Source organism: Mytilus galloprovincialis, unplaced genomic scaffold (genome assembly GCF_965363235.1).
Source record: "Mytilus galloprovincialis unplaced genomic scaffold, xbMytGall1.hap1.1 HAP1_SCAFFOLD_242, whole genome shotgun sequence".
NCBI classification, from domain to species: domain Eukaryota; kingdom Metazoa; phylum Mollusca; class Bivalvia; order Mytilida; family Mytilidae; genus Mytilus; species Mytilus galloprovincialis.
The window spans coordinates 1-27,049 of record NW_027468164.1 but is presented as its reverse complement, the minus strand read 5'-3'; the positions used below and the strand labels follow the sequence as shown (position 1 = coordinate 27,049).

Here is a 27,049-nt window from a genome sequence, read left to right as displayed (position 1 = left end):
GGAATCTTTAAAATAAACAAGGAAATAACGTTGGCTTTCCCATGCCACAGTTTCTGCTTCGGTGGGAAAAGTTGAAGGAGAACAAATTTAGAGAATGCTAAAAAATTATGTAGATATTGTTCCTATTATAGGCGAGGGGGGTAAAAAGGGGATATTCTGTAAAAAAAATTTTGACAGATTTTCGTCTGGGAGTAAGGGGTAGTGGTCGGAGTACGAATAGCGGGGGGGAATTTGGAGTAGAATTGAGGGAAGTGGAGGTTGAACGATTTGTAGCAGGAATCTTAGACTGAGTGTGGCTGCGTTTTTAATAATTTATACATCCCAAACAGCCAATTGAAAGATTGTCTTATGCAGGAGTTCAACTGTCGGATCAGAGAGCACCGTGAACCAAACTTCTATACATCATGCAACATTGTGCAATCCTTGTTGTTATATAATACATGTTTATGCGGTCACAATTTTTTTTCGCAAATCGTTTTCTTGAAAAAAAAAAAAAAAGGTATTGATTTATCGTTGGAAACTGTTATTAGTATATATAATGTTTCAATTTCACCTTGAAAATCATACACTTTATTAATTGACACACACACTTTTTCCATCGTAGTATACAAATCGGATGAAGGTGATGGGTGTAGAATGAAATTAGAAGACGAGTATAAGCTTTTATATCGATTATCAAATTTCACTGTCTTATAAAGGCTTATGAAAATGTCTGTTGTATAAAATCATGGAATGTGACGAAAGTAAAACGTCGTGGTACTATTATGTTATGGTTTAAATTATCGTTATTCTATAACGATACTAGCTATTAATAGAGACAATATATTTTTTTATATTTATTTTGGGTTCAAACTGATTCTCCCAAAATTATGAAGGTTGATCCATATCGAGAATTAAACAGAAAGGGAATAAAAAAATTTAACGTATATGAGACAGGGTAATCGGAAGATCTATAAAACCAATACTAGTAAGCAAAACCCATAAAATAGAATTGAGAATGCATCAAAAAGGCAACAACGGACCATTGAGCAGAAAACATCCTAAAGCCGCCAATGGGTATTCAAGACAGTAAGAAATCCTGCACCTGAAACGGACTTTAACTGTCCCATTAACATTAATGTATAGTTACTGTAGTTCAGCAAACATAGACGTCTCACTAATTTTCGAAACATTTTAATAATCCAAAATTAACAATAAAAATATAGAAGACTAACAAAAGCAATAGGTTCCTCACTTGGGACAGGCGCAAAAAAAAATTATGGGTTAAACAGGTTTTGTGTGTTCTCAACCCTCTTCCTAGCAAATGTGAAATAAACAAACACAGCAATATGCACAGTAAAATTCAATTTAAAGAAAGTTCGAGTCCGATATAAGAATATGTAACAGAATAAACTAACATTAAGGACCCTAACCTGACAAAATGTTAAATACTCCAATATGTTTTTACCACAGAAAATTCTATGTTCTGCAATGTTTCCCCCACATATTTAATTTGTTTTTGTAACATCCACTGTTGTTATGTAAATAAAAATCACCTCTCAACACATGACATAGATAAAATCTCTTTGTTCTTACTGTGTTGTGAAATGAATAATCCGGCACAGCTAAGGTGTGCATTAACTACCTCAGATATACTGCACAGTTCAAATACATTCTTACATTTATGGGCGTTTCCTGGATTTCGAAAGGGGTGTTATTCTATAAAATAAAAAATATATATATCAAAGATTGTAGCGAGACTTAAAACATTACGTTGTCCAATCCAAGGGTGAACGACCTATTCGCCCCCTCCCCCTCCCGAATCCGCCATCTGCCTTGAAGTTGATTTATTAAAAACTTTGTACAAACTTTGTACAAACATCATAGTTTCAAAATAGGAAACACAAATTATTGATTGATTGTTGTTGTTTTAACGCCACTTTTAAGCGCCACATTTCGGCTATTTCGTGGCGGCCAGTTTTATTGGTGGGGGAAGCCGGAGTGCCCGGAGAAAACCACCGACCTTCGATAGGAAAACTGACAATCCTAATCGATTAATATTTGAGTCAAGAACCCACGCACGGGCGGAGCTTGTCCTCAAAACTGTCTAGTGATTTCAGTAGATCTACCCAGACTTCTTGGCAAAGGAGGCCCTTATGAAAAAAGAAAGGTTTCTCCTTCCTTCCTTTTTTTAAATATCTAAACGGGGGGACATAAAATATTTTATTATACTTTAAGTACACAATGTAAAATCTTAAATCAGAGTTTTAAAGTCCGAACATATAATATTGATTTTTTTTTTTTGTAGTTTCTGCCAAAAAAGAAATCATGTATTTAAGAATATTAAAATAAATGAAATCTGATATGAATAAGTTTTAGACTAAATGGAATTCATTACGACTTTTTGCATATTTATTCCTATAAAGTGACTATTTGGGGATCGAATTTAAATTTGGGGTCTGGGGTGGTAAAAGATTGATAAAAGAAACTTTGTTTGTGTTTATTTAACATTCTAAATGTATACAATGTACTAACATCTTCCTCGGTTCATCTTTCTCTAATCATATCATTGAGGGAAAGAATAATTCATTTATGATCTTTTAAATTACTCAATAACCCTAAATAAAGGCTTTCAGTTATGATTTTTCATACATAGATTTGAAAGTACACAATATGTCAAAGTATTATTCGTCACTAATTAAATGGTAATTATGAATAAATTTAACAGAAACGATAGAAAAATCTACAATTAAATCGCAAAAAAATGTAACAACTGAAGAAGAAGCATAAAAATAAAAAAAAATATAATAATTTAAAACTTACCAACCTCTTACTATAAAAAGGCTCATTTTTCCTTTCTTTACTCTATTAAATTTCCTAGGAACCGTTGGTGGCGTCATGTGTTAAAAACGTTATTGGCCAATCAAATCGGTATATAGGATTTAATCTGCACGGCTCGTGTGACCCTTTAACCCGAACTCCTACGTCGTTCGGGTTAATTAGGGTCACCCGAGCCGTGCCGATTAAATCCAATATACCGACTTGCTTGGTCAATAACTATAACGTATACAGTCAAAACATAGTTATATTTTAAACATATATGTTCAAATAGTTTCTTATCTTTTCAGATTTTAGATGAAAAACGGTCTTATCTTTGCAAATACTTAAATCCAGAAGATCATTTTGACTTTCTTAGGTCAAAGTTCATCATAACAAGGGATGATTCGGAAAATATAAAAAAGGAAACTACGCAAACTTCAAAAGTTGGAAAACTTTTAGATATTCTTCTCACAAAAGGACCTCAAGCTTATGAAATGTTGGTGCTATCAATACAACGAAATAAAACTCAAACCTTTCTCGTCGAAATGCTCAATAAAGAGTTCGAAAAAAGGAAGAATGCTTTAATTGGTAAGTTTGATCCTTGTTAATTTTCAGAATATGTACTTTGCAGCAATCACATATCCTATAATAAAAGTTTTAAAAGAATTAATCATATGTTTCACTTAAAATACGTATTCAGCCTTAGAAAAAAAAATGTATTTGACGCAAGCACTATTATACGACTCTAATCAAAATACAGCATTGCAACATATTTTTATAACAAAACTTTCAGAGCTATCACACTATCTCCCCAGTTCTTCTCCCCCCTGTTCAAAGTTATAGATCAGCTATACTTAGTTTTTTAAAACTTTGGTCCATTTTATTTTAATCAGCCTCTTATTCGTTTGTAAGTTTTGTTCGACCATGTCAATTGTCGAATGCTCAATTGATGCAGTCAAATTAGAACTGGTAATCTGTTTATTATAATTGTAATGCATGTATAAGACGTTGTAAATATAAAAATGACAAGATGTGGTATGGTTACCAATGAGAAAATCTCCACATGAGACCAAAATAACACAGAAATTGACAATTATAGGTCACCGTACGGCCTTCAATAACGAACAAACCTCATACTGTATACTTGTCAACTATTAAAAAGGCCCTGCAATGACAAATGCTAAACGAGTATAAAAGTCCCTGAAATGACAAATGTAAAACATTTCACACAAGCATAAAAGACACCGAAATGAAAAATGTAAAACAATTTAAATGAGTAAAGTTATTTCAAAATGTATATTTAAAAATATCTATGATAGTTATTTATCTTGACAACTCTCATTAAGCTGACTTGCAAAATTGCTAGACTAGCTATGAAACAAATTTAAAGATTATTTTTTTATATATATTTTCAGCACTTTTAAAAGATAAACAATGTTCTATAGAAGTAGATCTGAAAGTAGATGTGAACACTTTACCTAAACCAAATAGGAAACCACAGAAACAATGTGTTGAATCGTTGGATACAAGCATCACCCCAGTGGACGAAAAAGATTTGGATTATATTTGGTTACGAGGGAGTTATTTAGAATGTCAAAAAAATAGGTCACCTCAAAGAAACGAGACTTCAGGTCGACACCACGACAAAGAGTGCAAACAGCACCATAGTGATGTTTGATAAACAATTTTATTTGATTTAATAATATCTTGTAGAAGTTAGGACAATTTTTCAAAATGTATGATTAAGGTTGATGTACCTGTTTCAAAGGTGTTTCTTTTAGCTAGCTTATATGTACCTTTAATATTTAATCATTTCGGAAGCTAAATATTGTTATTTTTAATAGTTACCGTACCACTTTTACTTTTCCACGGTTTTATTAGGTCTTTCAACCTTTCAGTTGAAAGACCTATAGGGTTTGTTCTGATTATTAGGTCTTTCAACCTTTCTGTTGAAAGACCTATTGTATTCGTTCTGATTATTAGGTCTTTCAACCTTTCAGGTGAAAGACCTATAGGGTTTGTTCTGATTATTATTATTAGGTCTTTCAACCTTTCAGGTGAAAGACCTATAGGGTTTGTTCTGATTATTATTATTATTATTATTATTATTATTATTATTATTATTAGGTCTTTCAACCTTTCAGTTGAAAGACCTATAGGGTTTGTTCTGATTATTAGGTCTTTCAACCTTTCAGGTGAAAGACCTATAGGGTTTGTTCTGATTATTAGGTCTTTCAACCTTTCAGGTGAAAGACCTATTGTATTCGTTCTGATTATTATTATTATTATTATTATTATTTTTATTTTTTTTCTTCCGCCAACTTTTTTTTCCTTCGCTGTTTTTTTGTTTCACAAGATGTCGCTTATATATAAGGTATATGATATCGAACAGTTAATACGCTTCTGAAACTGACACCGCGTAACAAAAAACTTTACCTTGTAAGAGTTATCTCCCCGAACACTGTTTTTCTTGTGTCCTCTAAGGCTTCGCAACCGTATAAGAAACCGACAAATTTATTTTTCAAAATTGCTCGTTATATCCTCAGGATGTTCTGTTTCATTTTGACCGAAGCTATCCGGAGACTCCATATGAGAGTTATCCCCCTTTTATATATGATATAAGTGATATGCATTTCTAGCTGGTAAACCATAAGTGATAGAGACCTAGGGTCTTTTGATTTAAGATCCTTGGTCCAAAAAAATGAAAATAAGGTCAAGGTCAAAGGTCAAGGTCAAATTCTAAATTTTGATTTTGGCTTATTTTCACTTATTTTCATTAACTTTATAAGATTTCGACAAATTATTTTTACTAAATTGTTAGTTGCGACATGTCGTAACTTATAAATTTTGATTGGAAGGGTGCGTAGACAAAAAATGGGAGTTTTTGCCCCTCTTATATTTAGAATTATGCGTAAAGTGATATTACTCATGAACCATACATAATACAAACCTAGAGTCTGTTGTTTTGGGATCTTGGTTTATGACCTTGAAATTGAGGTCAAGGTCATAGGTTAATTGGACGTTCTAGATTTTGACCTTTGCTCCAAATTCATATTTTTATATCATAAAGCCATAGCAACTGACATTTTCAACTGAATCTTAATATTTTCATATCAAAATAGATCCTTATTGGTTGAAAGACCTTCAATTGTTCTTTGAACAATTGGTTTTTAATTATTATTATTATTTTTTTTTTTTTTCTTCCGCCAACTTTTTTTTCCTTCGCTGTTTTTTTGTTTCACAAGATATCGCTTAGATATAAGGTAAATGATATCGACCAGTTAATACGCTTCTGAAACTGACACCGCGTAACAAAAAACTTTACCTTGTAAGAGTTATCTCCCGGAACACTGTTTTTCTTGTGGCCACTACTCCTTCGCAACCGTATAAGAAACCGACAAATTTATTTTTCCAAATTGCTCGTTATATCCTTAGGATGTTCTGTTTCATTTCAACCAAAGCTATCCGGAGACTCCATATGAGAGTAATCCCCCCTTTTATATATGATATCAGTGATATGCATTTCTAACTGGAAAACTATAAGTGATAGAGACCTAGGGTCTTTTGATTTAAGATCCTTGGTCCAAAAAAATGAAAATTAGGTCAAGGTCAAAGGTCAAGGTCAAATTCTAAATTTTGATTTTGGCTTATTTTCACCTTTTTTCATTAACCTTATAAGATATCGACATTTTTTTTTTAATTAATTGTTAGTTGCGACATGTCGTAACTTATAAATTTTGGTTGCAAGGGTGTGTAAACCAAAAAAGGGAGTTTTCGCCCCTCTTATATTAAGAATTATGCGTAAAGTGATTTTACTCATGAACCATACATATTAAGGAACTAGTGTCTTTTTATTTGAGATGTTTAGTCTATGACCTTGAAATTGAGGTCAAGGTCATAGGTTAATTGGACGTTCTAGATTTTGACCTTTGCTTAAAATTCATAGTTATACATCATTAAGGCATAGGAACTGACATTTTCAACTGAATTTTAATATTTTCATATCTAAATAGATCCTTATTGGTTGAAAGACCTTCAATTGTTCTCTGAACAATTGGTTTTTAATTATTATTATTATTTTTTTTTTTTTTCTTCCGCCAACTTTTTTTTCCTTCGCTGTTTTTTTGTTTCGTAAGATGTCGCTAAGATATATGGTATATGATATCGAACAGTTAATACGCTTCTGAAACTGACACCGCGTAACAAAAAACTTTACCTTGTAAGAGTTATCTCCCCGAACACTGTTTTTCTTGTGGCCACTACTCCTTCGCAACCGTAAAAGATTACGACAAATTTATTTTACCAAATTGCTCGTTACATCCTAAGGATGTTCTGTTGCATTTTGACCAAAGCTATCCGGAGACTCCATATGAGAGTTATCCCCCCTTTTATATATGATATAAGTGATATGCATTTCTAACTGGTAAACTATAAGTGATAGAGACCTAGGGTCTTTGGATTTAAGATTCTTGGTCCAAAAAAATGAAAATTAGATCAAGGTCAAAGGTCAAGGTCAAATTCTAGATTTTGATTTCGGCTTATTTTCACTTATTTTCATTAACTTTTTAAGTTTTCGACAAATTATCTATACTAAATTGTTAGTTGGGACATGTCGTTACTTATAAATTTAGATTGGAAGGGTGCGCAGACAATAAATGGGAGTTTATGCCCCTCTTATATTTAGAGTTTAGCGTAAAGTGATATTGCTTATGAACCATACATAATACAAACCTAGGGTCTTTTGATTTAGGTTCCTTGGTTTATGACCTTGAAATTGAGTTCAAGGTCATAGGTTAATTTTACGTTCTAGATTTTGACCTTTGCTTGAAATTCATATTTTTACACCATTAAGCCATAGGAACTGACATTTTGTACTGAATTTTAATGTTTTCATATCAAAATAGATCCATTTTGGTTGAAAGACCTTCAATTGTTCTTTGAACAATTGGTTTTTAATTATTATTATTATTATTTTTTTTTTTTTTCTTCCGCCAACTTTTTTTTTCCTTCGCTGTTTTTTTGTTTCACAAGATGTCGCTTAGATATTTGGTATATGATATCGAACAGTTAATGCGCTTCTGAAACTGACACCGCGTAACAAAAACCTTTACCTTGTAAGAGTTATCTCCCCAAACACTGTTTTTCTTGTGGCCACTACTACTTCGCAACCGTATAAGAAACCGACAAATTTATTTTTCCAAATTGCTCGTTATATCCTTAGGATGTTCTGTTTTATTTCAACAGAAGCTATCCGGAGACTCCATATGATAGTTATCCCCCCTTTTATATATGATATCAGTAATATGCATTTCTAACTGGTAAACTATAAGTGATAGAGACCTAGGGTCTTTTGATTTAAGATCCTTGGTCCAAAAAAATGAAAATTAGGTCAAGGTCAAAGGTCAAGGTCAAATTCTTAATTTTGATTTTGGCTTATTTTCACCTTTTTTCATTAACCTTATAAGATATCGACAATTTATTTTTACTAAATTGTTAGTTGCGACATGTCGTAACTTATAAATTTTGGTTGCGAGGGTGCGTAAACAATAAAAGGGAGTTTTCGGCCCTCTTATATTAAGAATTATGCGTAAAGTGATTTTACTCATGAACCATGCATATTAAGGAACTAGTGTCTTTTTATTTGAGATGTTTAGTCTATGACCTTGAAATTGAGGTCAAGGTCATAGGTTAATTGGACGTTCTAGATTTTGACCTTTGCTTAAAATTCATATTTATACATCATTAAGCCATAGAAACTGACATTTTCAACTGAATTTTAATATTTTCATCTCTAAATAGATCCTTATTGGTTGAAAGACCTTCAATTGTTCTTTGAACAATTGGTTTTTAATTATTATTTTTTTTTTTTTTTTTCTTCCGCCAACTTTTTTTTCCTTCGCTGTTTTTTTGTTTCACAAGATATCGCTAAGATATAAGGTAAATGATATCGAACAGTTAATACGCTTCTGAAACTGACACCGCGTAACAAAAAACTGTACCTTGTAAGAGTTATCTCCCCAAACACTGTTTTTCTTGTGGCCACTACTCCTTCGCAACCGTAAAAGATTACGACAAATTTATTTGACCAAATTGCTCGTTATGTCCTCAGGATGTTCTGTTTCATTTTGACCGAAGCTATACGGAGACTCCATATGAGAGTTATCCCCCCTTTTTTATATGATATAAGTGATATGCATATCTAACTAGTAAACCATAAGTGATAGAGACCTAGGGTCTTTAGATTTAAGATCCTTGGTCCCAAAAAATGAAAATTAGGTCAAGGTCAAAGGTCAAGGTCAAATTCTAAATTTTGATTTTGGCTTATTTTCACTTATTTTCATTAACCTTATAAGATATCGACAAATTATTTTTACTAAATTGTTAGTTGTGACATGTCGTAACTTATAAATTTTGGTTGCAAGGGTGCGTAGACAATAAAAGAGAGTTTTTGCCCCTCTTATATTTAGAATTATGCGTAAAGTGATATTACTCATGAACCATACATATTAAGGAACTAGTGTCTTTTGATTCGAGATGTTTAGTCTATGACCTTGAAATTGAGGTCAAGGTCAAAGGTTAATTGGACGTTCTAGATTTTGACCTTTGCTTTAAATTCATATTTATACATCATAAAGCCATAGGAACTGACATTTTTAACTGAATTTTACTATTTTCATATCAAAATAGATCTTTATTAGTTGAAAGACCTTCAATTGTTCTTTGAACAATTGGTTTTTAATTATTTTTTTTTTTCTTCCGCCAAATTTTTTTTCCTTCACTGTTTTTTTGTTTTGCAAGATGTCGCTTAGATATATGGTATATGATATGAAACAGTTGATACGCTTCTGAAACTGACACCGCGTAACAAAAACCTTTACCTTGTAAGAGTTATCTCCCCAAACACTGTTTTTCTTGTGGCCACTAAGGCTTCGCAACCGTATAAGAAACCGACAAATTTATTTTTCCAAATTGCTCGTTATATCCTCAGGATGTTCTGTTTCATTTTGACCGAAGCTATCCGGAGACTCCATATGAGAGTTATCCCCCCTTTTATATATGATATAAGTGATATGCATTTCTAACTGGTAAACCATAAGTGATAGAGACCTCGGGTCTTTTGATTTAAGATCCTTGGTCCAAAAAAATGAAAATTAGGTCAAGGTCAAAGGTCAAGGTCAAATTCTTAATTTTGATTTTGGCTTTTTTTCACCTTTTTTCATTAACCTCATAAGATATCGACAATTTTTTTTTACTAAATTGTTAGTTGCGACATGTCATAACTTATAAATTTTGGTTACGAGGGTGCGTAAACAATAAAAGGGAGTTTTTGCCCCTCTTATATTAAGAATTATGCGTAAAGTGATTTTACTCATGAACCATACATATTAAGGAACTAGTGTCTTTTTATTTGAGATGTTTAGTCTATGACCTTGAAATTGAGGTCAAGGTCATAGGTTAATTGGACGTTCTAGATTTTGACCTTTGCTTAAAATTCATATTTATACATCATTAAGCCATAGGAACTGACATTTTCAACTGAATTTTAATATTTTCATATCTAAATAGATCCTTATTGGTTGAAAGACCTTCAATTGTTCTCTGAACAATTGGTTTTTAATTATTATTATTTTTTTTTTTTTTCTTCCGCCAACTTTTTTTTCCTTCGCTGTTTTTTTGTTTCACAAGATGTCGCTTAGATATAAGGTATATGATATCGAACAGTTAATACGCTTCTGAAACTGACACCGCGTAACAAAAACCTTTACCTTGTAAGAGTTATCTCCCCGAACACTGTTTTTCTTGTGTCCTCTAAGGCTTCGCAACCGTATAAGAAACCGACAAATTTATTTTTCAAAATTGCTCGTTATATCCTCAGGATGTTCTGTTTCATTTTGACCGAAGCTATCCGGAGACTCCATATGAGAGTTATCCCCCCTTTTATATATGATATAAGTGATATGCATTTCTAGGTGGTAAACCATAAGTGATAGAGACCTAGGGTCTTTTGATTTAAGATCCTTGGTCCAAAAAAATGAAAATAAGGTCAAGGTCAAAGGTCAAGGTCAAATTCTAAATTTTGATTTTGGCTTATTTTCACTTATTTTCATTAACTTTATAAGATTTCGACAAATTATTTTTACTAAATTGTTAGTTGCGACATGTCGTAACTTATAAATTTTGATTGGAAGGGTGCATAGACAAAAAATGGGAGTTTTTGCCCCTCTTATATTTAGAATTATGCGTAAAGTGATATTACTCATGAACCATACATAATACAAACCTAGGGTCTGTTGTTTTGGGATCCTTGGTTTATGACCTTGAAATTGAGGTCAAGGTCATAGGTTATTTTGACGTTCTAGATTTTGACCTTTGCTCCAAATTCATATTTTTATATCATAAAGCCATAGCAAATGACATTTTCAACTGAATCTTAATATTTACATATCAAAATAGATCCTTATTGGTTGAAAGACCTTCAATTGTTCTTTGAACAATTGGTTTTTAATTAGGTCTTTCAACCTTTCGGTTGAAAGACCTATAGGGTTTGTTCTGATTATTATTAGGTCTTTCCACCTTTCTTGTGGAAAGACCTATTGAATTTGTTCTGATTATTATTATTATTATTATTATTTTTTTTTTTTTTTTTCTTCCGCCAACTTTTTTTTGCTTCACTGTTTTTTTGTTTCCCAAGATGTCGCTTAGATATATGGTATATGATATCAAACAGTTAATACGCTTCTGAAACTGACACCGCGTAACAGAAAACTTTACCTTGTAAGAGTTATCTCCCTGAACACTGTTTTTCTTGTGGCCGCTACTCCTTCGCAACCGTAAAAGATTACGACAAATTTATTTTACCAAATTGCTCGTTATATCCTCAGGATGTTCTGTTAAATTTTGACCGAAGCTATCCGGAGACTCCATATGAGAGTTATCCCTCCTTTTGTATATGATATAAGTGATATGCATTTCTAACTGGTAAACCATAAGTGATAGAGACCTAGGGTCTTTTGATTTAAGATCCTTGGTCCAAAAAAATGAAAATTAGGTCAAGGTCAAAGGTCAAGGTCAAAATCTAAATTTTGATTTTGGCTTATTTTCACTCTTTTTCAATAACCTTATAAGATATCAACAAATTATTTTTACTTAATTGTTAGTTGCAACTTGTGGTTACTTATAAATTTTGGTTAAAAGGATGCATAAACAAAAATTGGAGTTTTCGCCCCTCTTATATTCAGAATTATGCGTAAAGTGATATTACTCATTAACCATATATTTTATTCTGTCATCATTCTCTACTTTTTATAATGTTAACCTACTTCCACTCCCTTATAGCTATACAATATTTGTTCAGCTGGAACAGCAATTATAACATCAATAAAGATAGACAAAAGACAAAAGGACATTCAATATAAGGTACGAAATAGAAGAGGTACGAACGGGACCTCATACCCAGACAAGGTACGAATCTGGGTCCGTCCGCCCTGATTCTGGTTCGCCCTAGTTTCTGTTCGCCCTAATACCTGTTTGCGAACGAACCCAGGGCGAACGGACTATCAGGGCGAACAAACTCAGTGCGAACGAACCTAGGGCGAACATGTAATCAGGGCGAACGATCCCGATACCACAAGGTACGAACTCACCTCTTACCATTTCCGGTGCATGTTGTACTTGAGATTCTTTCGTTCATGATATTGATATTTAGGTATTGAAAAGTGTTGGATGGTAGACTTCGAGTTGTTTTGAATAGAATTTTCTGGTATATACCACGTATTTAAATAAAACAGACTGAGAGTATCGTCATTTGTCGTTCAACAGTGTCACTGACCAGGTAAACATACATGTACACATAATTTGCCATAATTTGACAAAATAATTTGTAAACATGACTTCACTAAAGAAGGATAAACACAATAAATTTGAGAATGGAAATGGGGAATGTGCCGAAGAGACAACAAGCCGACCATAGAGCAACAGCAGAAGGTCACGGACAGGTCTTCAATGCAACGAGAAATAATTTCCCGTACCTGGAGTCGTCCTTCAGCGGGCCCACAAACAAATATATACTAGTTCAGTGATAGTGAACGCCATACTAAACTCCAAATTGTACACAAGAAACTAAAAGTTAAAATAATACAAGACTAACAAAGGCCAGAGGCTCCTGACTTGGTACAGGTGCAAAAATGCGGCCCGGTTAAACGTTAATTTGGGAGGTCGCACTACAATGTATCTGTATTGAAAAAAAGTGCCTGTCTCATTGTGAGTTTTGATCCCAAAACCCAGTTGCTGTTTTGTCAGATTCCTGTATCCAGCTTACACCATGAATACTATGTACATGATGTACTACATAAGCAATTCTCATTGTTTTGTTATTTCCCGTGTCCCGCTCGACTTGCTAAATACCAATTTCACAGCATAATAATTTGACTTTCACGTGTCACGCTTACAAAAAAATCAACTATCCCACGTCACGCTTAGACCCAAATGAGACCCTTTGTGAGGCTAAATTATTTGACCAGATATTTCATAAATTATTTCTGGTCACCGCCACTGAAATTATAATTTACCTTTTATAGTTGCCATAGGTCTGTACATGTATGTCTGAGTCAGTCAAAACTATTATTACCTGATTTGAACCCTGTACAGTTGTACAAACATGATCACACAATTATGTTTGTTTTCATTCCTGTTACTGTTAGTACATAATAGATTTTGTTTATTTTTAACTTGGCATGAACTAGATTGTCGGAAGAAATGCAAATCATTATGACGTCTAGAAAGGCTATTAATATTTATACTTTTTTTCCTTGACGCCTACCTTAAATTGACGTCAAAACACCAATCTCATATTTTCAGTTGGAATTTCAGAGTGAAATATATTAAAATGTTTAGCTGATTTCTCTGTAATATGCCTCCTGTAAGGAGGCACAGTAAGGGGGTATATGTACAAAAGAACATGAAATAAGATTGCCATTTCACGATGAATTAACAATTAAACATGTCTTGCACGTAGAAATTTATACGTATTTCACAAAAATACAGTCATGACAGTGAATAATGGACTGCTGCACATGAAATAAAAATGACAAAACACGTTACAGGAATTAATCCTTAATTTGTAACCACCCTCTTATCGCAATATAAAATATATTTTTTGCATTAAACTCAGTAAAATTTGACGGAACTTTCCAAATAAAATAAAAGGGACATTCTGCAAAATTTGGCATGTTTAATTTGGGTCTGTCAAATCAGAGTTTGTTGCAAACATTTATTTTTATGTTCTCCTAAAAAGAAATCAGATGACATGGACATGATGGATATAAATGTTTTTAAAATAGCAGGAAACATTGAATCGTTGGCCTCGTATGGAATTGTAACTTATTTTTTCATTACAAGAGGGATTTTGATTTTTTTGGTTATTATCTTGAATATATACTATTATAGATAGAGATAAACTGTAAACAGCAATAATATTCAGCAAAGTAAGATTTACAAATAAGTCAACATGACCGAAATGGTCAGTTGACCCCTTTAGGAGTCATTGCCCTTTATAGTAAATTTTTTACCATTTTTCATACATGTACATGTCATAAATCTTAGTAATCTTTTACAAAAATCTTCTCCTCTAAAACTACTGGGCCAAATTAATCCAAACTTGGCCACAATCATCTTTGGGGTAACTAGTTTAAAAAATGTGTCTGGTGATCCGGCAATCCAACCCAGATGGCGGCCACAGCTAAAAATAGAACATAGGGGTAAAATGCAGTTTTTTGCTTATAACTCAAAGACAAAAGCATTTAGAGCAAATCTGACTGGGTTTAATGTTTATCAGACCAAGATCTATCTGCCCTGAAATTTTAAGATTGATCTGACAACCTGTTGTTAGGTTGCTGCCCCTACATTGGTAATATTAAGGAAATTTTGCCGTTTTTAGCTCACCTGACCTGAAAGGTCAAGTGAGCTTTTCTCATCACTTGGCGTCCGTACTCCTGCGTCCGTCGTCCGTCGTCCGTAAACTTTTACAAAAATCTTCTCCTCTGAAACTACTGGGCCAAATTCTACCAAACTTGGCCACAATCATCCTTGGGGTATCTAGTTTAAAAATGTGTGGCGTGACCCGTCAAACCAACCAAGATGGCCGCCATGGCTAAAAATAGAACATAGGGGTAAAATGCAGTTTTTGGCTTATAACTCAAAAACCAAAGCATTTAGAGCAAATCTGACATGGGGTAAAATGGTTGATCAGGTCAAGATCTATCTGCTTTGAAATTTTCAGACGAATAGGACAACCTGTTGTTGGGTTGCTGCCTGTGAATTGGTTATTTTAAGGAAATTTTGCAGTTTTTGGTTATTATCTTGAATACTATTATAGATAGAGATAAACTGTAAACAGCAATAATGTTCAGCAAAGTAAGACCTACAAATAAGTCAAACATGACTAAAATTGTCAGTTGACCCCTTAAGGAGTTATTGCCCTTTATAGCCAATTTTTAACAACTTTTCGTCATTTTTTGTAACTTTTCTAAAAATCTTCTTCTCCAAAACTACTTTGCCAAATTTAACCAAACTTGGCCACAATTATCATTGTGGTTTATAGTTTAAAAAATGTGTCCGATGACCCAGCCTGCCAAACAAAATGGCCGACATGGCTAAAATTAGAACATAGTGGTAAAATGCAGTTTTTGCTTTATATCTTTGAAACTAAGACATTTAGGGCAAATCTTTCAAGATTTAAATGTCCATCAGAATAAGATATATCCCCTCACAAATTTTGAGTTGAATCGGACAACCTGTTGTTGGGTTGCTGCCCTAAAATTGGTGATTTTAAGGAAATTTTGCAGTTTTTGGTTATTATCTTGAATACTATTATAGATAGAGATAAGCTGTAAACAGCAATAATGTTCAGCAAAAAGATCTACAAATAAGTCAGCATGATCAAAATTGTTAGAGGACCCCTTAAGGAGTTATTGCCCTTTATAGTCAATATTGAACAACTTTTCGTCATTTTTGTAACTTGTATAAAAATCTTTTCTAAAACGACTTGGCCAAATTTAACCAAACTTGGCCACAATCATAATACTAGGGTATCTATTTAAAAAAAAAGTGTCTAATGACCCCGCCTACCAACGAAGATGGTCGACATCAGTAAACACATTAACAGGTGAGCGACACAGGCTCTTGAGAGCCTCTAGTTTGTTATTATCTTGAATATTATAATAGATAGAGATAAACTGTAAACAGTAATAATGTACAGCAAAGTAAGACCTAAAGATAAGTCAACATAACCAAAATAGTCAATTGACCCTCAAAAAAGTTATTGTCCTTTATAGTCAATTTTCATTAAATTTGTAAATTTTTACTAACATTTTCCACTGAAACTCCTGGGCCAAGTTCATTATAGATAGAGATAAGTGTAAGCAGCAAGAATGTTCAGTAAAGAAAGATGTACAAAAATGACAAACACATCAACAAAACACAATTTTGTCAAGAATCCATCTGTTTCCTTTGTTTAATATTCACATTGACCAAGGTGACCGACACAGGCTCTTTGAAAGATAATGTCATACATCAATACAGTAGTCAGCTACTGGAAATTTAGTTACATGTCTATAATCTGATCATCTCTCATGACTCTGCAATCCATTTACATTTTGTAAATCCCAAGGTCATGTTTTGACGTACATGACATACATTGTATGTGTACACATAGTTCAAGATAGATAATGAATTTTAAATGTTTTGTTAAACTTGGGACCGTAAAATTAGTCATTGGGAGTCAAAATACAAATATATTTTTATGCCACCTTGCAAAAGCTTGACTAAGTTTGAATTTTGGTGGCGTCACATTAGCTGTTTTAGAGTTATGCCCCTTTATTAATGTAAAAATTACAAAATTTTAAGTTTCTGTTTTCTAACTTAAGTTAAATCTAGCTGTAACACTGAGTTTGCCTCAACCAAATGTTATCAAACTTATACATGATGCATATTACCACAAAACACAAATCTAGTATGAATTTTGGTGGCGTCACTTAAACTGTTCAGTTCTAGAGTTTAGTCCCTTTATAAATTGAAAATTGTATATTTTTTAGTTCTCCTCAACCAAATACAGGCAACTGACTGTAATGATAACACTTCTATTTGCAGGCAATACTTTGAGTGACATCAGTTTTCAATTAAATTTGACGCTGACCGTTAAAGCTGGTTTATTTGATTTTGGAACATATATAGTAAGCATTGGTAAGAATATATTTTTTCAGATATGAAAGCACTGAAGGTATATCTTCTGCCTTTTTGGATTGTAAAATAGCGAAATAGGGTTTGTCTAGAATTTGATATAACATCCATTGTGTGAGTATTGCATGGCAATACATACATTGTAGTCCACTTCTGGTTAAAAATTCAATTTTTGGAACAAAATTCTAATTTGAGCTAAAACATCAAACATGATGTAAAAGAGGGGAAAAAGATACCAGATGAACTAATAAATTGAAAAATAAACTGACAACTATATGTACACTATATTAAACAAATATCAAATCAATATCTTCTAGCAAGATGAAAAATTATTGTGAAAACTGATTATTTCAGTATATTTTCTTTAGTCCAAGCACCATAACTCTGCACAAAATCATCAGACTAGAACAAAATCTGCAACTTGTCATGATAAAACTATTAACCAATTATCAAATCAATATCTTTAAGCATAACAAAAAAAAAGGGGAAAAACTGATTATCTTAGCAAATATTTAAGGACCATAATTTTGTCCTGAAAAATTTGAAATTACATTGAATAATGCAGGCGAGATACACCAGCGTGTGTACTCTTGTTTTATACAGTAATTGTTATGATTTTGTGTTAAAATAATTCGGAATAAGCCATTGAACTAAAGCCAGGAATACAATATATTTGTTTTTATCTCAAGTTATGTTAAGGCTATGTAATAAAAGATTTGGTTTATACATCAATGTAAAAAATGATAAACATGTTATGTTGCTGTTAACACTGCTACATGTTTTAATACTATTTACAGGTATTTCATCAGTTTGTGTTGTTGGAGTGGCAAAGGCTCTTGACTATATTTTGACTACATTTGAAGCTGAAAGTAAAGCTGGCTACCTTCATTTTGTAACATATAGTTAACATTGTGGTAAGCTTATTAAGATTTCAAAGCACTTAACCCCCATATCTGGTCCATGACCATGTTAACTAAAGAAATTTCATCCTTATAATTTGAAAATTGGTTATAAAAAATATGGGTGCATAAACTCACCATATGTCATGTAAGTTCAAGCAACCCAGAAATTTAATTTAAAGGTCCTCATTAGCAGATTTTATTTTTAGGTGTGTGGTACAGGCTCAAGTACTAGTGAGTCTCATGTTTTAAACAGTAATTGTTATAGATGTTAAAAAAAAGAAAAAAATCAAATAAAAGTTAATTGATTTTTTAAAAATCTTGGTTGAAAATAATAAAATTAGAAAAAGATAAAACATGATAAAGTAAAGTACTGTGTAACGATAACACCTATTTTTACAGGTATTTCTTCAGTTCTAACTTGTTGGAGTGACAGAGGTTTTTGCTTACATTTGAATCCAACTATAAAAGATTATTTGTATCAAGAACTGATATAGTTGTGGTAAGTTAATACAGCTTTTTCAGATGTTGAAGGAACATTTGATTTAGTAATATAGTTGACAAAAATTCAAATACAATTATCTGTTTGTTTCAAAACTTTCTAAAAGTGAAATTGTGAAATACTCATTGTTAGCAGTCAGTTTTGATATTAATTTGTAAATAATCTTAAAAACATAAAAAACGATTACATACATTTTCATTTATTAATATTATGACATGAAATCAAACCTAGAAAAATTGTCAATTTACTTGCACCATGTGCTTGCTGTGTATCATGTGAATTGATATTTATGTTTACATCTTGATGGATTTGCTATACAATTCTTTGAAGATAGTCTTGAAGTTACTTCTATGGTGTCTATTCTATTTATATATACTTTATTCTGATAAACCGCTTGATCATTCATAACTCTAATAAAATTGCACAAATTTTCATAGCTTAGGTTGTTCAGATGTACTCATAAGTTCCCTGAACTTAAGAATATTACAATGGTTCGTGAATTTTTTATCTAAGTATTTATTGCTTTCTGTTGTTAAAAAGTTGCATTTAAGGAGATGATACTAATGATAATAAAGTGTCCAAATAATACTGAATTAATAATTTCTACTGAAACAATAAAACTAAATCCATCAATCAAATGATATCTGAAATTCACACTGAATATTGATGTTATTTTATCACATGCTTAGTACCAAATACAGAATTTTTGTATGTTTAATAAAGGTTCCTTTCTCCTGTCTGTACTCTGTATCCCATAGCTCAAAGACATATGAAAATGTGGTACTATTGCCAATTAGACAACTTTACATCCAATTTACAATGTCTAAAAATTAAACTATTACAGGTAAAAGTGTTCCTTTAACACACAAAACCTTGGCTATGATTGTTACAAAGGTATGCTTGGTGAATTTTCCTATGGCATTATTTTTTTGCTTGTTAGATTATACAATGAATTGATATTCCAGGAATTTTACTCTATTTTATTCATTCTAATTCTCTAATAGTTGATGTCAAGGTTTTTGACTTTGGTTTTTGTTTTATTTTTTAGACAATGCCACGTAGAGGTAAAAACAAAAGTGATTTGACAAAAAGGAGAGAGAAAAGAGATAGAATGAGAGAGAGAAGAGTTAAGCAGACTGATGACAAGAACCTCATCTCCACGGTCAATCAGAGCGGCACCTCTCTAAACTGTCTGATACATAATGATCAGAGCGTCATCTCTCAAAACTGTCCTATCAATAATGATCAGAGCGTCATCTCTCAAAACTGTCCTATACATAATGATCAGAGCGTCAACTCTTTAAACTGTCCTATACAACAAGATCAGAGCGTCAACTCTATAAACTGTCCTATAGAACAAGATCAGAGCGTCAACTCTATAAACTGTCCTACTAACAAAGATCAGAGTGTCAACTCTATAAACTGTCCTATAGAACAAGATCAGAGCGTCAACTCTATAAACTGTCCTATAGATCAAGATCAGAGTGTCAACTCTATAAACTGTCCTACTAACAAAGATCAGAGCGTCAACTCTATAAACTGTCCTATAGAACAAGATCAGAGCGTCAACTCTATAAACTGTCCTATAGAACAAGATCAGAGCGTCAACTCTATAAACTGTCCTATCGAACAAGATCAGAGCGTCAACTCTATAAACTGTCCTATAGATCAAGATCAGAGCGTCAACTCTATAAACTGTCCTACTAACAAAGATCAGAGCGTCAACTCTATAAACTGTCCTATAGAACAAGATCAGAGCGTCAACTCTATAAACTGTCCTATAGAACAAGATCATAGCGTCAACTCTATAAACTGTCCTATAGAACAAGATCAGAGCGTTAACTCTATAAACTGTCCTACAAACAATGATCAGAGCGTCAACTCTATAAACTGTTCTACAAACATTGATCAGAGTGTCAACTCTATAAACTGTCCTTTTGATACTGAAACAATCAAATTAAATCCATCAAACAAATCAGAATCAAATCAATCAATCAAATCTGAATCAACTATATCAATAAAATTAAACCAAAAAGCTAAATCAATCAAACTAAATAAATCAATGAAATCAAAAGTATATCCTGAATCATTTACACCAAAACTAGATTATGAATCAGTTGAAAAAAATCTGGATTATGAATCAATTAAAAATAATCTGGATAACGAATCAGTTAGAATAAATCTGGATTTTGAATCTGTTGAAACAAATTATGCTATTGAATCAAATGGAACAAATGTGGATTATGAAGCGGTTAATAGAGTTCTGGATAATGAAAAGGTTAAAACAAATCCGGGCTATGAATCAAGGAAATCAAAACACAGTTCTAAAAGCACATACAATTTAAAAGAAAAAATGGTTTCAAATTTAAATGATACAATCCAATTGGGTACTAACTTGGAAAAAAAATCAAGTGATTCAGAAAATGAACACACAAATAGACTTGAATTCTTAAAGAAGATTGGGAGCATAATTAATGAAAAAGAAAACATACAGATGGATTTTAACGATTGTTTAGAATTTGAACAAGATGACAATTTGCTGAAACTGTATAGTCAAAGGAACAAAAGAACAATACCTGAAAACAGTATAGAGGCTCGTAGATCACTTTTTGATAATTTAGTAGTTCAAGGTAGTTTTCATCAAGGAGATATCAGATTTGGAATTAACAGTGGGAAGCAATGTTTTGCAAACTGTTTATCAGCTCTGGCCCATAGTAAACTTAAAGATCTAAATGATTGGAACCAGATTTATTTAGACAATGTTTTGATAGACGGAAACAAAATATATAGCCGTATTCATGGTGATAATATTCATTTACTTGTATCAGACCTACCAGACATGATTGACATGTCAGGAACATTACTGAAAATATTAAGAAAAGAATCAATTACAGCTGTTGTAGATACTTCTGGGACTATAGATTTTAGTGAATTTGGAAATTCTTTACCTTTAGACCAAGCTTTACAAGAGTCTCTCATAGACTATGATGCTTGCTTCATATGTGCATATGACACTACTTTTTTAGCCTTGAAACATAATCAAGATTTATTTTTGTTTGATTCTCATGCACGAAATAAGCTTGGCTTCAAGGACAGCGATGGTAAAAGTTTACTTTTAAAGTTAAGCAATCTTGATCACCTATACCAGTACTGTTGCAACATGATGGCTGGTGCAAGTCATAATCAATGGTTTGAAGTGACAGGAGTCAGTATTTGTATTTTTGGACAAGAACCTAAGATCAAAACTAACGATGAACTTTCCGAAAGGCATAAACCATTAATCACCAGTGAATTTAGATTGTCTGAAATTTTAGAAACTGTAAACAAAGATGAGATTCCTAAAAGTCAAGAATATATTACTCAGATCAGCAATATATCACCAGAAATACTCCAGTTTAACATTAGCAGTAATGACATTGAGAACGTTAACGAAGTACACATTAATGAGGTTATTGATGATGATGAATCTGATATTGAGATATTATCTACAGCAGAATGTTTTTATGATTTCATACCCTTGAATACACTTTTAAAGAGGAAGCTTTGTAAATTTGTTAATATACCAATCAAGAAAATATCCAAACAGAAATCTACAAATTTTTATAACATAGGCCAACCAACTGCTTGCAAGACTATCACAGGTGATGGAAATTGCTTATTTCGAGCCATTTCATATTCACTCTCTAATAGACAAGAATATTTTGGAGACATACGAAGGGCAATAGTTGATCATTTGTTAAGAAATGCAGAAGTTTTCAAGTCATTTTTACAGCCAAGATTTAAAACTGTAGAAGAGCATATACAAACTCTCAGAATGAAAGAAAATAATGTATGGGGAACTGAACTGGAAATAGTAGCTTGTGCTGACCTCCTTAAAACAGACATTTATACTTTTTTTAATGGTACATGGATTAGATATTCTTCATCTCAAATAAACAGCAATAATTGTGTCAATGATCAAGCAATTTATCTTCAACATAATGGTGATGTCAATCATTATGAAGTTGTCACAGCTGTAATACAAAAGACTATATCACCAAATGGATTACAATCTAGACAAGAACATGAATATGACATATCAAGGAAATCTGAGGTATCAACAAAGAAAATGAAAATTGACGAAAATCAAAAAGATGACTTTCTCAACAATACTGAATCAATAATCTTAAAAAATGAAAAAGAAAGGATCAGGTACATGACAGATGATAAATTTAGAGCTAGAAAGATAGACAATTCTAAAAGAAAATATCAGGAGAATGAAGGAATACGTTCAAAAAAAATATGTTCAGGTATTAAAAAATATGAAGAAAATGAAACATACAGAGAGAATTTGATACAAGCAGGTATTCAGAAATATAAAGAAGATGAAACATACAGAGAGAATTTGATACAAGCAGGTATTCAGAAATATAAAGAAGATGAAACATACAGAGAGAATTTGATACAAGTAGGTATTCAGAAATATGAAGAAGATGAAGATTACAGAAATATCTTAATACAAGCAGGAATAGAGAAATATAAAGATGACAATGAGTACAGGGAAAAGCTGAAACAAGCTAGTATACACAAGTATAAAGCAAATGAAAAGCACAAGGAACATGTAATACAAGAAAGTATACACAAGTATAAAACAGATGAAAAGCACAAGGAACATGTCAAACAAGAAAGTATACACAAATATAAAACAGATGAAAAGCACAAGGAACACGTGAAGCAAGAAAGTATACACAAGTATAAAACGGATGAAAATCACAAGGAACATGTGAAACAAGAAAGTATATACAAGTATAAGACGGACGAAAAGCATAAGGAACATGTCAAACAAGAAAGTATACACAGGTATAAAACAGATGAAAAGCACAAGGAACATGTGAAACAAGCAAGTATACACAAGTATGCAAATGATGATGCACACAGAATTAAGATTAAACAACAAACATCAGTACGTCGTGAAAATCTTCAGGTAGAAAACAAGCAAATAAATGAGGTTATAAGAAAATTTAAAGTTGAAGTTACCAAAGGTCCAGAATGTGTTTGTGCTTGTTGTTTGAGGTTGTTTTTTGAAAAACAGGTTCAGATCTGCAAGAAAGAGAATTATGAAAATTCCATTTTTGATTTAGTTACAACAGATAAATACCAACACAAATGTACAGATGATTGTAAGACAAATTGTGCTTTTGAAGGAACATGTAGAACAAGTCTGTGGATCTGTTATACTTGTCATCGTAAAATGTTGAAAGGTAAAATACCAGCAGACTCCTTTTCAAATAGTCTATTACTAGAAGATGTTCCAGTAGAGTTAAAACAGCTTAATTCAATCGAGCAACAACTTATCGCCCAGAACATTCCTTTTATGAAAATAATGGCTTTACCAAAAGGAGGACAAAAAGGGGTTCACGGACCTGTAGTATGTGTGCCATCTGATTTGAAAAAAGTAACTTCTATATTACCCCGATCTGAAAATGAAAGTCTATTACTGAAAGTTAAGTTAAAGAGAAAGCTTAGCTACAAAGGATATGACAAATATCAATTTGTAAGACCAAACCATTTAGAGCAAGCACTTTTGTATTTAAAGGATCAAAACATATGGTATAAAGAAGTGGCTATCAACAAAGAATGGATGAATCCAATTCCTGAAGTAAATGATGATCAAGAAGTAAATGATGAATCAGAATCTGATGATGCTGAGCTAGTGAGTGAAAACAAAAAAGAGGAAGAAAAAACTAAAACAACGTCCTCTACAACAGGCAATAAAAAAGATATTGAAAGCGAACCTGTTAGCTACATTGACGATAGATTACGTGGTGTTCAGTTAGATACTTGTTTACAACCTGCTGATATTGGACAAGAGGCTTTAGATTTATGCTTTGACCAAGTTTTTAACATTGCTCCAGCAGAAAATAACAGTCCTCTTAGTGTTCTCCAAGAATCAGGAATTGAAGCTAAAACTTTTCCTGTACATTTTCCAACCGGTAAAAATACATTTGATGAAATCCGTGATGAAAAACTGACAATTGGAAGGTACTTTAATCTTCGATTGATGAGTGTTGAAAATAGATTTGCAAGGGATACATCCTACATATTTTTCAGTCAATATTTAACGGAACTCAACAGTGTGATTTCAAATGTACAGATATCTCTCAGAAAACAATGCCCTTTTTCTAAAGAGGGAAATAAAATTACTGGAGAAATGCTGTGCAATAAGGAAACCTTGAAAGAGTTGTTTAAAAAAGATGAAGCCATTAAATATTTAAAACCTATTAGAGGAACTCCCCCATACTGGCAAAGCTCACAGAAAGATATATTTGCAATGATCAGACAGTTAGGTGTGCCAACATTCTTCTGTTCTTTTTCTTCAGCAGACTTCAGATGGTCTGAAATTGTTAATACAATTTTAAAACAACAGGGTGACATGAGAAATACTGAAAATATGACATGGGATGAAAAATGTAAAGTTCTTTGTAGCAATCCTGTTACAGCAGCAAGAATGTTTAATAAAAGATTCAATACATTTCTAAAGGATGTTATCATGTCAGAAGCTGAACCAATCGGGAAAATAATTGACTATTTTTACAGAGTTGAATTTCAACAAAGAGGTTCTCCTCACACCCATTGTTTGTTTTGGGTTGAAAATGCTCCAAAATATGGTGAAGATGACAATGAAGAAGTTATGAGTTTTATTGACAAGTATGTTACATGCGAGATACCAGATGAAAAGGTAGATAAAGAATTACATGACATTGTAATGGCAGTACACCAACACAGCAAAAATCATTCAAAAACCTGTAAGAAAAAAGGAACAGTATGTCGTTTTAATTTCCCAAGACCTCCTTCGACTAAAACATTCATCTCTGAACCAAGTAAACCAGATAAGGATACTAAAAAAGACGAAAAAGTAGCAAAAGAAATATTGTCTGGATTGTGGAAAGTTATAAAAGAGCATGAAAATGAAAACTTAGATGTATCTGAAATTTTCAATAAGTCAGGTCTTACTCAAGAAAGCTTTGAAAAGTATTTTCGTTTCATCACCAATCGAAACACAGTAGTTCTTAAACGTGAGCCAAATGAAATTTACACCAATCAGTATAATCCACATCTATTAAGGGCTTGGAATGCAAACATGGACATACAATATATTTTGGATGCATTTTCCTGTGTTGTATACATTATAAGTTATATAAGTAAATCTGAGCGAGAGCTAGGATTACTCCTCCAACAAACCAAAAATGAAGCTGAAGAAGGAAATTTAAATGCACAACAGACTATGAAAAAAATTGGAACTTCATACCTTCATCATAGAGAGGTTAGTGCACAAGAAGCTGTTTTTAGAGTTACTGGATTAAGATTAAGAGAATGTTCTAGGAAAGTAGAATTTATACCTGTTGGTGAAAACCCATGTAGAATGAGCATTCCTCTAAAAGACCTTGAGAAACAACAAAGTTATAAATCTTCCAACAGGAAAAGGAGTAACAATGACAATGAAGATGAAAATGATGATGAAAATAAAATTTGGATGAACAATTTAGTTGATAGGTATAAAGGTAGACCACACATTGCTATGTTTATCAAAATGTGCCTTGCAAGTTTTGGTTCAGAATACAGTGTGTTACTAGAGTCACAGTTACCCCAGAAAATTAATGAAGAAACAACCTTCAAACTTGATGGCAACCTTGGACATATTAGAAAGCGCACAAGAACCTCACCTGCAGTTATCAAATATCCACGTTTCTCACAGGAAACTTCTCCTGAGAAATACTTCCAAAGCATATTGCAACTATTTTTACCATACAGGCATGATGAACAGTTAAAACCTCCACTATTTAATACATATGAAAATTTCTTCACTTGTGGTAGAGTTAAGTTTACAGGGGATAATACTTTGACTTCTGTAAAGGAAATTGTTATCAAAAACATGGCAGATTTTGTGAAAACTGGTCAAGAGTTAGAGGATGCAGAAAATCAATTGCATGAAACAGATCCAAAAGAAGATGCATGGTGTGAATTATGTCCAGAATCAGAACTGAACAGAAGAGAATGTATTGATGAAGGGAAAGAAACAAGTGTAATTGAAGAAGATTTGTCAGAAGCAACAATACCAGATTTGAATAATGCAAAAATCTCATCATCTGTTGGAACTAATCTGCTGTCAGTTTCCCTCACAAAAAATGAAATTATTCCAAGACTCAGAAGTTTGAATGTGAAACAGAGACGAATTCTCTATAAAGTGAGAGATTGGTGCATTCAGAAAGCAACTGGAAAAATACCAAAGCCTTTACATGTATTCATAACAGGAGGAGCTGGAACGGGTAAAAGTCACTTGATCAAGTGTATACAATATGAAGCAACTCGAATATTAGCACAAACTTCAGAGAATCCAGATGATCTAACAGTATTGTTAACAGCTCCAACTGGTACAGCAGCATTTAATATTCATGGATTGACGATTCACAGTGCTCTTGGAATTTTCAAATCACTTTCAGCTGATCATGCAACTCTAAGTGAAGACAAAATAAATTCACTCAGAACAAAGTTAGAAAATTTGCAAATCCTGATCATCGATGAAATTTCAATGGTCAACAAGAAATTATTGTTTTTCATTCATGAGCGGCTTAGA

General features: G+C 32.5%; 1 long non-coding RNA gene across 1 annotated transcript; it reads left to right on the top strand.

Moving 5' to 3' along the window:
* Positions 1-12,506: 12,506 nt before the first annotated feature.
* Positions 12,507-17,914, top strand: LOC143061176 (uncharacterized). Its single transcript, XR_012974352.1, has 3 exons — positions 12,507-12,631; positions 16,945-17,037; positions 17,832-17,914. It is a non-coding gene; the product is annotated as an uncharacterized LOC143061176 (long non-coding RNA).
* The last annotated feature ends 9,135 nt before the right edge of the window (positions 17,915-27,049 follow it).